The 17834-nt window shown below is 45.3% G+C and overlaps 1 protein-coding gene across 8 annotated transcripts in view; it reads left to right on the forward strand.

The window, feature by feature from the left end:
* LOC119971908 (serine/threonine-protein kinase BRSK2) overlaps positions 1–17834 on the forward strand; it is a 1145911-nt gene that overhangs the window by 544647 nt on the left and 583430 nt on the right. The gene's annotated exons all lie outside the window — the stretch shown is intronic.

Consider the following 17834-nt stretch of genomic DNA (forward strand, 5'->3'; position numbering starts at 1 on the left):
GTGAGCTGCCCAGTTGAACTGCTGCAGTCCATGGGGTGTAAGTACACCCACCATGCTGTTAGGGAGTGATTTCCAAAATTTTGATGCAGTAACAACGAAGGAAAGGCCATATTGTTCCAAGTCAAGATGGCGTCTGGCTTGGAGGGGAAAGTGCAGCGTGTGGTGTTCCCATGCGTCTGCTGACCTGTTCTTCTGCGTGGCAGAGGTCGCAATTTTGGAATATGCTGTGATCAACAGTAATCCTAACTGGCAGCACATTCGACACAGACAAGATAAAACTGACGTCCTATCCCATCTGTCCTGTGGCACTCTGCGGCAGGCAAGGGATTACCGGGATTAACAGAAAGCTGATTTAAATATTTTAAATAAACAATCTTTATTTGCAAGTAGCTTCAGAGGGATAAGGCTGAGTCAATATCATCAAAACAAAACCATTGAACTGAATTCTGATAAATGTCACACCCAATATTAACCCATCCTTTCCCCTTTCACAGGCGGACAAAACCTGCTGCGTCTTTCAAATATTGCCACATGAGGAGAGAAATCATATGGATACTGGTGAAAACGCTTGATGGCTAAATGATTAGAATAGAGCGGAATGCCAGACATTAGGGGTCGAGTTTTTGTTTTTGGGGCAATTTGCATTTCCAGTGCAAATTGCCCACAAAATTGAGTCCTTTTTGAGAAGTGTTTTCCACCCAAACGTATTTGCATATTACCAAGCGCCAGATCTGCTACGAACCAGTACAGCCCAGCAGCAGTTTAAAGTATAATTTTTAAAAAGATTCCTTGACGTGCGATAGAGCTAACTTGGTAAAGTTTGATTGACGCTGCTGCAAAAGTATTTATCACAGAACAAAGCGTTTTAAATCACAATGTCACCTTTCACCCTGTTTTAAATTACCGAGAATGACTTTTTAAAAAATACATAAGATTACTTTCTAAAGTCAGGCGGCACGGTGCCGCAGTGGTTAGCACTGCTGCCTCACGGCACCAAGGACTCAGGTTAGATCCCGGTCCCGGGTCACTGTCCGTGTGGAGTTTGCACATTCTCCCCGTATCTGCGTGGGTTTCGCTCTCCACAACCCAAAGATGTGCGGGGTAGGTAGATTGGCTAAGCTAAATTGCCCCTTAATTGGAAAAAGATAATTGGGTACTCTAAATTTATTTAAAAAAAAGATTACTTTCTCAAGTTAATGTTTCAGGTTAAAGACCTTTCATCAGAAGTGGAAGGTGTTAGAGCTTTAACAGGTATGAAGTAAGTATGGAGGCAGGGGAAAGGGGAGAAGGTGGAAAAGATCGAAAAGGGGGACTTTACAGAGTCACGTGGTGTCATTCTGTGAGAGTGTGGAATGTAGGAGAGGTCAAATGACAAAAGGGATGATGGTGCAGGGCAAGATGGAGTGGTGCTGTGTCAAGAAAAGAAACAAAATGAAAGCTGCTTGTTCTTGCCATCCTCAGCTCCTTGCGACCCATCATTTGCTTATTTATCTCGCCTGCTGAGTATTTTCAGCAATTTCTCTGCAGCCTTTTGCTTTTGTAAAGCTATTTATTTTCTTGTAAGATTGGGCTATATAGTAGTGAGTCCCTTTGTAAATGTGAAAAAAAGTTATTCAGAACGTTGGAATACCTATGGGTGTGCAGCCTTGTGCCCCCATGGACCGACTTTACTTCTGGAGTCTTCCTGAAGGGTTGCAAAGGAGGGCAGTTAGTGGAAACCCAGAATAGGGATGAACGGCCTACTTCTTGTGGAATGTTTTAAAAACAGGTGCAAAAGATTGCAAGACTTGATTTGCGCTGTATATAATTAGTGCTTATGATTTGGTGACCTAATATTTGTACTGATTACCCTGACATCAGAACTTACTGCTGATGTGCGCATCGTAATTGAATTATTGGTGCCCTTTTTGACCTTTTTGGAAAGGTTCAATTTCTATTGCTATATGTAAAGATTGTTCAAAAGACATGAGGCCCAAAACGTGGGTGGAATTTTATGCCCCCTCTGAGAGTAGGCCAGGAGGCAATGGGGGCCATAGAAGACTCGGTGGAGAGCCTATCGCTTTTTCAACTTCCCCCCAATTAAGACCAGGACAGGAAAGGACAGTAACAGCAATCTGCTCAAAGGCCTCATCTCACCTCTGGTGGTATACAGCCAGTGGTTGGGGGGGGGGGGGGGGGGGGGGGGGGGGGGGGAGGGGGGGGCGCCACGTGGGAAAACTGACAGGTAAACCCTGGCAGGCCTGCCTGCAGCCTGATGAGGTGTGTCCCACCTTCTCGGGCACCCTGTCCCCAATGGACGGACCTGCCCTTTACATTGATCCTCCTCCAGATCCCTTGTTGGGACCTCGCCGACTGGCACCAGGAATCTCGCCCCACTTACTTGCATCTGGAGCCCCAGCAACGATCTTCACCCTCGGGCATCCTGCATTGCCGGCAGTGGCCACCGCTGTCGGTGGCGCCACTGATACTGGAGAGCTGCCAGCCTCTGATTGACCAGCGGTTTTCGGAGATGGGGTATCTGCCCTATGGGAGGAACTGCCTGAAATTCCTCCTGCAGTAGCTGGGAACGGCAACACCAGCCGGCTAACTGCCTGATTGGGGTGTAATTCCCATGAGGCTCCTGTAAATGGCCATGGCGGTGTTGCCACCGGCTCTCCAGTTGGTGTCTGAGCCCACCGCCATGACCATTGAATTCCTCCCTTCATTTGCAAGAACAGCCACAGGGTGCGAAACTTGTGCTCTCGGCCAAACCTGACTGACTCCCTCTCGTCTGAGGTTTATAATCCACGAATTGTTTATTGATTATTGATAACATGCATCACATGTTGATTAGTCTGATATCGATGACATAATTTATTGGTGGTTCCTTTCTCCCTGATTACTGGACGGTACAAGGAATCTATTCTTGCAGCACCAAGCAGACTGAAAACTGCTTCCCAGGAGGTGATTTGCACAGAGACATAACGGATAGTCTCCATGACGCATCATCAGCTCTTCTAAATATGGCAGTTTTAATGGATTCTCCTTCGCGAAGCGTTAACTCTTTTTCTCTCTCCACAGATACAGCCAGACCTGCTGCATTTTTCCAGCAATTTCTGTTTCCATCTCAGTTTTCCAGCATCCACAGTGTTTTGCTCTTACTATTGTGGCGATTTTAGTGTCGCTTTGCAAATTTAGTAAAATTCATCAACTCTGAATCCAATCTATTTTCAATGACTGCTCTGCAAGTCCAGTGACAGGAAAGCCAGTTAATTAATTCACACAACAACCCTCTCCTTACAACCAACTTCCCTTGGCTTGCCTCTTCCCTTTTCCCATGAGCCTGGTAGGTACGACATATTTGAACTGCACTGTGCCTCTCGAGGCCTCGAAGTGCCGATTTTCACGGATGCGATCATGAAGTGGCTCTGACCCACCTACATTGGCCTGGATCGGGCATGGGGAGTATTTGGTGGGTGAAGCAGGTGTGAGAGGTGAGGGATGGACGGCCTTTGCATTTTTACTTCAACTGGGCCCGTGACAACTAGCTGGGCTTTTTAAACTGCCGACCCCGGCTCCCAGTAACCCTTGAGCTTATTCCCAGGTTAGCTCGTCAAACTCTTGCCAGCTCTCCCCCCCTCAAGTAATGAAGATCCGGCCTTTGTGAGTTTTTCTCCTGAGCAGGCAGCTGAACCGGGTATCTTCCTGACTCCCCCGACCTGCATTGAGGATGAAATTCCAGACCACAATCTGAAACTGTAACTTAACGATAATCTTATATAAACTTCGTGGGCGGTATTCGCCGTCACGTTGCACTGATTTTCTGGTTCCCCCCTCACCGGCTGCGGGATTCTCTGTCTCGCCAGCCGGCTAATGGTGTTTCCCATTGTGGGCAGCCCCACGCCACCCGGAAATCCCCACAACGCAGAATCCCGACAGCGGAGAATCCAGACCCATATTTCTAACATTGAAGATTGCGAGTGTCTGATTTGATAGGGGGTCTGAAAATCATGAAGGGTCTGGACCGAGTAGATAAGGAAAAATTGTTTCCATTGATAGAAGGATCAAGAACAATAGCGCACAGATTTGAGATAATTGGCAAAAGAAGCAATGGCAACATAAGAACTAGGAGCAGGAGTAGGCCATCTTGCCCCTCAAGCATGCTCCGCCATTCAGTGAGATCATGGCTGATCTTTTGTGGACTCAGCTCCACTTTCCGGCCCGAACACCATAACCCTTAATCCCATTATTCTTCAAAAAACTATCTATCTTCATCTTAAAAACATTGAATGAAGGAACCTCAACTGCTTCACTGGGCAAGGAATTCCATGGATTGCTTCACTGGGCAAGGAATTTCATAGATTTCATGAGGAGGTATTATTTCACATAGCCAGTGGTTAGGCTCTGGAATGCACTGCCTGAGTTTGCAGTGGAGATAGGTTCAATTGAAGCATTCAAGAGAGGAATCAGACAGTTACCTGAAAAGGAAAAATGTGCTAAATTATAAGGAGAAGGTGAGGGAGTGGTACACAGTAAATTTCTCCTCAAGGGAGCTGCCACGGACATGATGGGCTGAATGGCCTCTTTCTGGACTATAACAATCTTGTGATTCTTTTGCTCCTTATGTGGCTCCTCATTTGTGCAGTTAGCTCATTCTGATGTCACCCTGGTCATATTTGCAAGAGGAAGGTAGATTATATAATAGGTTAATTGTTTTTTTCTTAAAGAATTAATTTTGGCTGTGTTGGGCTCTAGCTGATTTGTACTTCTTGTGCTCTAGGCATTGTTATTTATACCGAGCTCGGACTAATTCAGAACCACAGCATACAACGGTATTTTACCAAAATCAACCATTATTTGACATGTTACTTTGACAAGCTTTTAATGAACACATGGTATAAGGGGAATACATTAACATTCATTCTGCTGTTCTCTGAATTCATATCATTCCGCAATTACAACCTGACCTTGGAGGCTAGATTGAAATTGATGAGTTTGTGAATGACCATTGCAGAACAAAATATGCTACATGATCAATATTTGGGAGTCTTTTGAATGCCATTCGATTTCGAGCGACGAAACAAAAGGTCACACAAGATTTGAGACAAATGCATCAACTTGTTTTACTTTTGACAGTTTCTTCTGCTGTGGGGAAATACTGATGCTACTTTAAATGTTGAACATTTGCTCCAATTAAGGATTCAATAGTGTGTGACAGTTCGTCTCATCTGTCACCTTCGCAGCAGCATAACTATGCTGTTTCTTTGTGAGGAATTGATTCAGCCTGTGTTAATGTTTAATTGTGCAACTGCTTCTGCCATTTCCATTTTGTCGGGGGCTCCCTGACTGAAATGACTTGTTCGGAATTCACATTATGAAATTGTCTCCGCTTTCGGCAAATAGCGTTGTCAATTCTGCGCTCCTGAAAGTTGAAACATGCTGCTCCTCATGTCAGTGGAATCCTGCTTCACAGATACATAGAAGATAGGAGCAGGAGGAGGCCTTTTGGCCCTTCGAACCTGCTCCGCCATTCATCACGATCATGGCTAATCATCCAACTCAATAGCCTAATCCTGCTTTCTCCCCATAACCTTTGATCCCATTCTCCACAAGTGCTATATCTAGCCTCCTCTTGAATATATTCAATGTTTTAGCATCAACTACTTCCTGTGGAATGAATTCCACAGGTTCACCACTCTTTGGGTGAAGAAATGTCTCCTTATATCTGTCCAAAATGGTTTACCCTGAATCCTCAGGCTGTGACCCCTGGTTCTGGACACACCCATCATTGGGAACATCTTCCCTGCATCTACCCTGTCTCGTCCTGTTAGAATTGTATAAGTCTCTATGAGATCCCCCCTCATTCTTCTGAACTCCAGCGAGAATAATCCCAACCTAGTCAATCGCCCCTCATATGACAGTCCCGCCATCCCTGGAATCAGTCTGGTATGCTTCAATGATGTGAATCAGAGATACCGCACACTGGTTGCAGCTGTCTTAAACATTGTACGTCTCTAACTTTGAGTTTATCCCAGGTTATCAAGTGAGCAAACAACACACAAAGATGTGATTGACATTGGATATAAACATATATGATGGGGCTACAGAACACTCTTAAAAATGTATGCTTTTAGAGTTCCTTCAGCTCCATCCTCATATTTACCACGGCAACCAGAGTTGCTCATTGTTTCGTGCAGCCTGTGTAAATATTGCATCTGCAAATTCTTCAGCACCCCTCAGCTGGTGCAACCTTTGGACCACATTTCACTTTTAAGAAATTTCACGATTGCCCCGTATTTAACTATAAATAACTAATTATGCCGCAGCTCGAGTTTCGTGCCCGGTTTTGACCATCACATTATGGGATGGATGTGATTGCTGCAGAGTGGGTTCATGGGAAAGGCACATGGATATTTCCAGGGCTGGGAAACCCTAGCTGCGAGGAAAGATTGGACAGGTTGCAGTTGTTTTCTGTAGGATGACTCTCTTTGGCTGGCACAAACCTAAGGGGCCAAATGGCCTCCTTCTGTGCTATAAATTCCTCTGAACCTATGATTGTTTTTGCTGCTGCTTGTTGAAACCCAGCGTGCACACTATCATTGTTGCTCAGTTGCAATATCAATGCAGCCTGAGGCTTACTGAGCCTGTTCTTTCCCCTTACCAGTCTCATTAATGTTTCTCCTTCGGCCGTAAGCATGAGCAAGTGTTTTATAACGACTTCTCTACAGCGTAAGCCACTGCTGCTGAGCGAGAGGGTGAATTCCTCTCAGTAATGACCCTTCCAATCCTGCCCAGTTTAGGTACACGGTCATTGTCTTAAAATGAAATGAGAGGTGCACTCAAAGTTCAAAGGTTAGGCGAAACTTGGATATGGACTTCAGGTCTTCAGAAGTGACTCGCCACACGCTTCAGCCTTATCAAGCTCCTCTGTAACTCTGTAAAGGCAGTGGAGAATTTCCCACATTGTGGAAGTTGAGTTGCTGTCATAGGGCTGTCTATCATTCAGGATGATTGTGCAGTTCTTGGTAGCATTAACTAGATAGAGTGTGGATTTTCCCATTCTGGGACACAGCCCCATGGTGGGTCGGGAACTGGGAGTATTTCCCACCACGGAGGCCGTTGGGAATTTGTACAATGCTGGCCTAATTATTTATGTAGCTGGGGGTTGCCCATTGCTTTGTGCAATGGAGCGGGCTGCATCCCGACTTGCCATGTCCAGGTGCCATATTGAATAAGCGCCCAGTCATCAACTTACCAATTGTTGAAGGAGGAGATGGTCTGCCTATCACTGAGAGCTCCAGCCTCCAGAATCTGCAAAACATCCCTTAATTTGTTGCTTGCTGCAGTGGAGGTCAGGGCGGGGGTACTCGACCCCGAGGATGAAAGGAGGAGACCGAGTTGTGTAATCAGCCCTTCACAGGAGGCAGTCCCCAGGGTGGTCAGTGCCCACGGCCTCCACCAGAGGACTGCCCTACAATGCCGCCAAATGGATCAGACTTAATCTTTGCTGCCAGGGTAAGTGAACCACCAACTTCTCACGCTTACCTCACCAAATGGTGCAAGGGACATGGGCCTCCCTGGCAGGAGCACCATCCGAGCTGCCAATGCATAAAATAGCTACTCAATGTCCCACTGTAGTCCATCTAAACGTTTGAACTACCCATGGTTACCCTTCAACCCTCCCCCATCACCTCTGTCCCATCTAGGTGAATGTGCGCGTCCCCTACCCTCCTGAGGATCCCCACCATTAGTAACTAGATCAGCATCCCCTCATTTTGATGACTCCCCAGAATCAACTTATCCTGAACCCTCAGCTTGCCGCCCAAGAGAATCCCACTGCACCCTCCAACCCTTACCATCCCTTCCTGACACTAATTCCCTCAGCATGCCCCCTGGAATTCCTCAGTTGAAACCACAAAAAACTCCCTCTGACCTATTTCCCCCCCCCCCCCCCCCCCCTTTCTATCTCCCCATGCCCAATACCCATTCACATTCTCACACCCCCATGTCCATTCACATTTCACACACCCCTGTGCCCATTTACACCTTCACCCCGCATGCCCATTCACCCCCCCCGTTCCCCCACCCATGGTAATTCGGGTTTCAGGTCATTGGTAACCCCCAGGATGTTGAAAATGGGGAATTTGGCAATGGTAGCACCATTGAATGTCATAGAACATAGAACAGTACAGCACAGAACAGGCCCTTCGGCCCTCGATGTTGTGCCGAGCTATGATCACCCTACTCAAACCCACGTATCCACCCTATACCCGTAACCCAACAACCCCACCCCCCCCCCCCCACCTTACTTTTTAGGACACTACGGGCAATTTAGCATGGCCAATCCACCTAACCCGCACATCTTTGGACTGTGGGAGGAAACCGGAGCACCCGGAGGAAACCCACGCACACACGGGGAGGACGTGCAGACTCCGCACAGACAGTGACCCAGCCGGGCATCGAACCGGGGACCCTGGAGCTGTGAAGCATTTATGCTAACCACCATGCTACCCTGCTGCCCTAATGCTACCGTGCTGCCCTGTCAAGGGGCAATGGTTAGATTCTCTCTTGGTGGAGATGGTGATTGTCTGACAAATGTATGGCATAAATGTTACTTTCCACTTGTCAGCCCAAGCTTGGATATTGTCCAGGACATCTGACTTCTTGACCAATTTCAAGGTGGTCCACCTTAGCCCTCAAACCCGTTTTGCCGGCCACCACCTTTGCCATTTCGATCTCCAGGGAAACAATCTGGTCGCTCTGCCTCAACAGAGCAACCCTCACCTCTTGCAGTTCTGGACTCTGCTGCTTCACCACCTCACCGGGTCCGATTTCCATCGCCAGCCGGACAAAAAGAGCTTAAACCACAATCGCCGTTACATGGAAGTCCTATTGTCCAGATCTTGCTGCATTTGGACATGGACTTCTACAATATCTAAGGTGTTGGGATCGGTTCTGAATATCATCCAATCAACAGCGAACGTCCCCACTTCTGACCTTATGATGAAAGGAAGGTAATTGATGAAACAATTGAAGATAGTTGGGCCTAGGACACTACCCTGAGAAACTCCTGCAGTGATGTCCTGGAACTGAGATGATTGACCTCGAACAACCACAACCATTTTCCTTTCTGCTGGGTATGGCACCAACCAGCGGAGTCTTTTCCCCCATGATTCCCATTAACTCCAATTTTGCTGAGGCTCCTTGATGTCTGTCAAATGCTGCCTTGGCATTAAGGACAGTCACTCTCAATTCAGCTCTGGAGTTCAGCTCTTTTCTCCCTGTTTGTAATAAGGTCAGGAGCTAAGTATCTATAGATATAGATATAGAACAGTACAGCACAGAACAGGCCCTTCGGCCCTCGATGTTGTGCCGAGCAATGATCACCCTACTCAAACCCACATATCCACCCTATACCCGTAACCCAACAACCCCCCCCTTAACCTTACTTTATAGGACACTACGGGCAATTTAGCATGGCCAATCCACCTAACCCGCACATCTTTGGACTGTGGGAGGAAACCGGAGCACCCGGAGGAAACCCACGCACACACGGGGAGGACGTGCAGACTCCACACAGACAGTGACCCAGCCGGGAATCGAACCTGGGACCCTGGAGCTGTGAAGCATTTATGCTAACCACCATGCTACCGTGCTGCCCAATTAGGGTTAGTCGTGCCCAATCTGTGTGCACGACTTGCGAGAAACCATTTTAAACCAAGTTTCAGTACACTTGCTGTCCTTTCCCAGCACTGCCGCAAGGTTAGAGAAACAATTTATACATTTTGAAGTACATCCATACCTGGAGAGGCTCCTTGTCTGGCATTTGTATCTATAAAACTCCTGATTTTGTTTCCGAAAACGTTTTCCGGATAATCTCTGTGTTTACAGAGGGAAAAGACCAAAATGATTTTGCCCACTCCACAAACAGGAGATTAAATTTCAGCATTGGAACAATTTCAATTTTAGGATTGAGATTTTAGCAGATTGAGGATTAGCAGGAATGTTTGGGAAATGTCATTTCCTACGTATCCCGGATTGTCACTTCTCAATATTTAAAGTAAACTGGGCAGTTTCCTCGTGGAATTTCCAGAGTTTAAGGGTGATAATAAAAGCTTGCAGGGAGGGGAAGAGTTAGAGAGCAGAAGCATAGTACTCCTGGGTGGATACAGCAGGAATATGCACCAGGAAAGTAGATGTAAAATGCTACAGAGGATGGTCGAAATGGGAGAGCTGGCCTTCCTCCTATTTCTAGGCTGCACTTCTGCAGTCTGTTCTATTCGTGTGCCAAAATGTTTGAACCCACTTCGTGACTTGGCCCATAGGGCCAGGCTTGGTGCCGATGAGCAACATGAAAAGTTCTGCAAGAGTTGTCCCCAGTTAGCTCATTTGTTTCCTCAGATGTCCACTTCAAATAGAGCAAAGGAAGTTGTGTGGGTGAATATTGCAAAATCCTTGTCATGTTTTTAGTGCAGTATTTTAATGGGTTCAGCCACCTCCAGACTCCTTGTCTTGTAATTGTAAAATTATATTTGTTTTTGAGGGAGAAGAATTGGATACTTTTGTTTTAAATCCTTAAGTTAAGCTGGTTTTCTAAGCACCTGAAATTCAATCTTTTATGTTCGAGAGATGGAAAATGAAAGGAAGCATGACCAGCTGGTGAGTAGGCATCAGACCATACAGGCCTTGGCACACCCGACTGCCAAAGACTCTGGACAACTGCTTCAGCTTGCTCCATAGGGAGCCAGTTGTAGAGCATTGCCATCTGCAGCAAAGATACCCGAAGCCAACTTGAAACATAAATTGCATTGACAATGGTTGGCAAGGCTATCTCCGCCCTCAACTCTTGTCCCTTTGGTCCGATGTCGACTAATGAGCTGTGGAACATGTATGTTTCAAATGGACAGCACTGGTCAGCACGGTCACTTCCTTAGAAACTGATCGGATTGGCACAGCTGTCTAACCAAGTCGCACTCGTATAGTTTCCAAAGTGCAAGGGGTTACTGATGGTTGACAAAATGCAAACCTGAATTCTATGCTGGCTGGCGGGGAAGATTTTTGAATGCTTGTGTTCCAGTTGTTTGACTTGCGGAACCTGTGGAAGTCGGGGAATGCGCTGAGGATTTAATTTGCAGCTTGAAACTGTGCCTTGCTGAGGTTAACTGCCAACACTGTGTGGCCTGCAAGTTCTGGTTTGTGGTACTGTTGGGTAGTTTTTGTTGAATTTGGTCCCTTGTACTTTAAGATGAACTCACCAAACACTTTGATCTGTCCAAACCAAGATCCTTTTATTGTATCTCGTGAAGTAGGATGGCAATCTGATACAGAGCACACTATCCTCGAGTCTTACTACTCCTCTGGAACTTACACCTTCTGCTGACCTTTTACATGTATGTCTTATTATCCTCTATCTCATGTTCCTCTGGACATGGCTGGATGAGCCTCTCTTTACATACAGGTCCCAGGTTGCATGACCTTGGTCTTGATACCGCATGGTGTGTGTGTATTGCCACCTGCTGGTTGGAGGTCTCACACCATTCAACAATGATATGGCCCATAGGCATATCACCACAGTTTTATCTTGCTGAGTTCACTGAAGTACATTATCTTCTCCCACATCCATTCCCAGGTCTTGCAAGCACTGTGCATATTATTAATCATCTCCTGCAGGTCGTGGCACAATGTTGTCTATTGGGCAGACGCGATGGGCCAAATGGCCACCTGCACTGTAACAATTCCGTGAATTCTATATAGTCCTAAATAATACAGCACCTCGCCCGGTTCCTGCAGCAACACATACGCTTTACCACCGATCAAACTGGGACACATGTACCAGTACACAGACTTTGTTCTTGGCCTGTCAGAAGTGGTGATTATTGTTATGTTTCTAAAGAAGAATATTACTCAGAACGGCTCATTAAGAACATGACTCTTTCTTTGTGGCTAGGTTTGGAGGGAGGTTTTGTGATAGCGAATTGCTTTCCAAGGCATTAGCACTCTCTGAGCAACAACTAAAGGACCTTATGGGACGTGCACCAATGAACTGATTGAAAATTTGTTGCACTGGTTAGATTCATTTGGCATGCATTAAATAAAATGGGATTCTACATGTGCTCGTTTATCTCACAGATGCAAAGAACTGGAAAGAAAGTAAGTCATGCTTGATAAGTATATTACCCACCTATGTGTTTGCAAAGTCTCTGATTGGCATGGAAATCAATGTGTTAGCATTCCCAAAAGAATTTTAGTTTCCATTGTTTGGAAAAAATAATAATTGTGTGGTCTGGACCTATCCTTTTATATTCTTGGAAACTACAATGCCCTACAGAATACAATTTTGATGCCTTGATAAGAGTGAACAAACACAGGAATCTTTTGAAATTGTCGAATGGAAATTGCTAATAATACTCAGCAGGTATAATGATGCACTTTCACGGACTTTATTTATGAATAAAACAAGGATTTATTAATAAGAAAACACCCTCATGGCTGCACCTGGCTCCCTACATGTTTTCCTGCCAAAGAGGAATCCACCCCCTGGGGTGATTCCCTACTCTTGAGTCCCAATTGGTCCCCCAAACCAGGTGACCCTTTTCTGCTGTGTTGCCCTTAAAGGAACAATCATCACATCCCTCCCCCTTTAACACTGGTCAGCACTGCTGCCTCACAACGCCAGGGACCTGGGTTCAATTCCGGCCTTGAGTGACTGTCTGTGTGGAGTTTGCACGTTTTCCATGTGGGTTTCCTCCGGGTGCTCCGGTTTCTTCCCAGAGTCCAAAGATGTGCAGGTTAGGTGGATTGGCCGTGTTAAATTGCCCCTTAGTGTCAAAGGTTCGGTAGGGTTAGGGCAAGGGGGTAAGCTCAGGTCGGATGCTCTTTCGGAGGCTCTGTGCAGACTCGATGGACTGAATGGCCTCGTTCTTCACTCTAGGAATTCTATGAACTCTATTATACAATCTTCAATAGCTCATTTACTCAGTCCTAAATTCTAACTGAACATTCCATACATGAGTTAGACAATTATAAATCAAGTCTTTGAGGGGTTTTCTGTTTCTTGTCGAGCGGCCTAATTCGGTAGCCTAAGATGCTTCCATAATTATGATAACAAAGGATCAGCATTAACAGGAACTGCAGTAACGGGTACCTCTTCTGGCCTAGCCAGTTCATTACTATTTGCTTCCATGGAGACATCAGTGATGTCAAAATCAGTTCGTTCAAGTTATTTAGTGCTTCCGGGTTCAAAAACCTTTTTTGATGACAACACTGACTGTTGGAGCTTCTCTCTACTCAGCTGTTTACGAATGATCCTTCCCTCCATGTCTACTTAGGATTTATGATTATTTAGAAAACCATAGTTTGATTAAAAATAGCCAGCATGGCTTTGTGAGGGACAGGTCATGCCTCACAAGCCTCATTGAATTCTTTGAGGACGTGACGAGACACATTGATGAAGGTCGAGCCGTGGATGTGGTGTAATTGGATTTCAGTAAGGCATTTGACAAGGTTCCACATGGTAGGCTCATTCAGAAAGTTCAGGAGCATGGGATGCAGGGAAATTTGGCTGTCTGGATACAGAATTGGCTGGCCAAAAGAAGGCAGCGAGTGGTAGTGGATGAAAAGTATTCCAACTGGAGGTCGGTGACCAGTGGTGTCCTGCAGGGATCTGTTCTGGGACCTCTGCTCTTTGTGGTTTTTATAAATGACTTGCATGAGGATGTGGAAGGGTGGGTTAATAAGTTTGCCGATGACACGAAGGTTGGGGGAGTTGTAGATTGTGTCGAGGGCTGTTGCAGGTTACAACAGGACATTGACAGGATGCAGAGCTGGGCTGAGAAGTGGCAGATGGAGTTCAACCGAGATAAATGTGAAGTGATTCATTTTGGAAGGTCAAATTTGAATGCTGAATACAGGGTTAAAGGCAGGATTCTTGGAAGTGTGGAGGAACAGAGGGATTTTGGGGTCCACGTACATAGATCCCTCAAAATTGCCACCCAGGTTGATAGGGTTGTTAAGAAGGCGTATGGTGTGTTGGCTTACATTAACAGGGGATTGAGTTTAAGAGCCGCGAGGTTTTGCTGCAGATTTATAAAACTCTAGTTAGATCACACTTGGAATATTGTGTCCAGTTCTGGTCGCCTCTTTATAGGAAGGATGTGGATGCTTTGGAGAGGGCACAGAGGAGATTTACCAGGATGCTGCCTGGACTGGACGGCATATCTTCTGAAGAAAGGTTGAGGTTTTTCTCACTGGAGCGAAGAAGGAAGAGAGGTGACTTGATAGAGGTGTAGAAGGTGATGAGAGGCATGGATAGCATGAATAGCCAGAAACTTTTTCCCATGGTGGAAATGGCTGTCACGAGGGGACATAATTTTAAGGTGATTGGAGGAAGGTATAGGGGAGATGGGTGCGTGGAATGAACTGCCAGCGGAGGTGGTGGAGTCTGAGTTACTCGGGACTTTTAAGCGACTCTTGGACAGACACATGGACAGCAGTAAATTGAAGGGGTGTAGGTTAGATTGATCTTAGATTAGGATAAATGGTCGGCACAACATTGTGGACCGAAGGGCCTGTACTGTACTGTACTGTTCTATGTTCTATGTACTTGGTACAACCGGTCTGTGGGTCAATAGTTTTGGAGATCCAACTTGATCCACTACTGAAGTTTCAAATTATGTACTTAAAGTTTTTTCAATCATTGCAGTGGTGATGGCTTACTGATGAGGTCTTGAGGATTGGGTGTTTAAACAGAAACACTTTTATTGGTCGGCTTAAACTATGTACAGTTCCAAGGATAGTCTTACAGGAGCTGTTGTTGCTGCTTACCGAGTTCTGTCCTAGACTATTATCTGACCATGGGACTACATACACCACTCTGTTGCCAGTCCCACGTTGACCCTTGCTCTGCCGAGCACCTCACATTATAATGCATGCAGGCACATATCATCACAATGTAACAGAGTCTTATGTCTCGACAGTTCTCTCACAATCTTGGTCTGTCATGTGTGATGGAATGGTTGTGGTCCTCTGTTTCTGGTGCTTAGGTTGTGTGATAAATTTTCTTCTCTTTCCAGCCTTTCTATTCAGCATCATTTTCATCGACCAATTTGTTACATTGGTGCTTGCGTTTTTCCATTAGTGTGACCATTTCAGCAATCTTGACCTGTCACTGTGATCTCAGTTTCTTTGTCTGAATTGCTGATTCTGCTGTCAATTTCACTATTTTTACCTCTACAGTTAATTTCTCATTGCCATGCTTCCCTTCTTTGAGTTCTTATTCTCCCGATTCAATTCTGCACTGAACTTGTTCTTATTTTCTAGTTGTTTTTTTCATAAAGTTCAGCTTATTCTACATTGTCTCATTAACGTCTCTTCGAACTTCATTTGGTAATTTTTTTATTCTCCAACTTTGCTGTCGGTCACTTCACCTTGTTGTTGTAACGTCTTCTTTCGCTTCAATTCTTTTTGCTGATCCCTCTTTATGTTCAGTAGTTCCTAGTTTCTTTTGAGGATTTTGATTTCTGTGTTTCTTCTGAGGGGAATCCATATGTCTGGACATATCTATTTCACAAATGGAATCTTCATTTCTACTTACCTTAACTTCAGCGAAGCCCTTTTGGCTTCACTATTTGTCAAGTCTGTCTCCAACAAAGTGTTGACTTGTTTCCATTCTTCAAATCTCTCTTTGCCCTCCTTCTAGGATCTTCATTTGCTCACCTTCTCGGGTATTTCGTTGCTTTCCTTCTGGGCTCTTCTATTGCCTCCTTTCTTAGGTCTTCTGCTGCCTCTTCCTTGAGGCCTTCATTGCCTCCTGTGAGGTCTTCCGTGGCCTCTTGAGATTTTCATGGCCTCTCCAGAGATCTTCCGTGGCCTTTTCTTTGAGGTCTTTGTTGTTTACGGACCGTTTTGAGAGTTGCCCTCTATCTGGGGTCTTCTCTAATTTTCCTGTCCATAGCCGTTTGTTCCTTCTTTATTTAGAGCGGCGTTCCTGAGCAGTATTTACACTTGCAAGACGAAGTTTGAAGTACTTGTTCTTTCTTGCCATTGCCACTTTATGTACATTGCCACTTTAAATTTATTAAGGATATTGCTGCTTTAAGACTGTGCAGTGATCTTTCTTCCCCACACAGGCTGTGGTTGCTCAGATGCAGTTGGCTTTCCTTTGTAGGTGTACTTTACAACACATGTATCACTGCAGGTACAGAGTGTCTCGAGATGTTTCTTTTGTTGTTCACTCTTAAAGCTGCAGCTTCCCCGTGCAAGCCATTTTTTAAAAGCCTTTGAACTTATTGACTGCAGCAATTCGTTGCCTTTTATCCAAATTCCGTCTTTTAAAATTTGAAGCCACAACTCTTGTCGCTGCCAGCTCTCCATGACCATCTTTTCTTGTTTATTTTTTCATTCTGTGTGTTTCGTTTTTAAACCTTTGACTCTGCCAGTCAATTTTACAGGTTTGTTTTTCTGCGTCTGCCTTTCAGTTTCTGCAATGCATGAGCATCTTGTAACTGTCCTTTTTCTGCTTATACATTACTCAGTGTCTGGCAATGGGTCTATTTGCCCAAAGAGAGGCATTTTGGTGAGTATTTATCTTATTTATTAAAACAGGATATTCACAGGTGTTGGGCCAGAGGTAGTGCCATGATTACTTTATCTTTGTTGCTAAGTGTAATGATGCACTATCACAGACTCCACTTTATGAATACAAAAGGGATTTATTAATAAGAAACCAGCAGAGCCAATTGTTCCCAAGGTGATCCTTTTCTGCTGTGTTGCCCTTAAAGGGCCAATCACCACAGCAGATCAGGCAGCAGCTGTGGAGAGAGAAAAACATAGCATGAATGATCAGAGTCTTCCGCTGAATGGCACAACATAAACTGCAATTGTACCTCAGGGTCTCTGAGCATCCCCGACGCACTCACATACGTGGTACTTAGGCAATTGCCCGGATCTCTGCATGATTCGCTACAATGGTGGGATCCACACAGACTTGGGCTGTTTTTTTTAAACAGGTATTTACTTCAAATTTTGTGTACAGGTGTATTGCCTGTTCAGGAGCACAGCTCTAAATAAAGCAGCTGATGTGTCAGGGCACTTCAGCACCATAGCACTCTGATTCATTTTTTTGGTAAGATATTAAGTTGTCTTATGAAGAGGCCAAGAGGTTTGTATGATGGGACAATAACTGTTTATTAAATCACATTACTATGTACATACGTACAGTGTACAGTCCTGACTAGGTCCTATCTTCATGCCAAGTTCTACCAGACTCACTACCACCCATGTGACTCTACATCATTATGTGGGCAGAACTATTTTCCCCAGTCCCACGTTAACTCTTTCAGTCCCAAACACCCTAACATCATACACATCTCAGCAAACCCTTGAAATACCAGCCCCCTTGACGAGGTTCACTCCACCTTCCCCACCTGCTCTCCTGGCTGCCCTGGAAATTCCTGGTTTCCGTCCAGGCATTTTGGGAAGAGTCAGCATTGTTGGAGGTGTGGAGGGCGTTACCACCACACCCCCCCAGGGTGAGGTTCCTCAAAGTTGCTGATCCATGCGATACCCCGCAATATGCCACTGTCAGGCTGGGAGAGCTCCAAACTTCGACAAAGCCGGATCTACAAGGCTACAAAGCCCCCTGTCTTTATTCAACCCCTGCTGCTGGTAACAAAAAATGGAATCCAACAAGGTTTCCTTTCCCAGGGGTACCTTTTCCAGTCCCAATATTTATGTTTAAAAGGAGCCAATTCAACCAGACTTTCTTGAGTTAAGTTAGAGTGAGTGTATTAACTATTGAAATGGTAAGAAGAAATGATAAAAATAGGCATCTACATTAATATGGATCAGAAGTAAAA

Source organism: Scyliorhinus canicula, chromosome 9, assembly GCF_902713615.1.
Source record: "Scyliorhinus canicula chromosome 9, sScyCan1.1, whole genome shotgun sequence".
Taxonomy (NCBI): domain Eukaryota; kingdom Metazoa; phylum Chordata; class Chondrichthyes; order Carcharhiniformes; family Scyliorhinidae; genus Scyliorhinus; species Scyliorhinus canicula.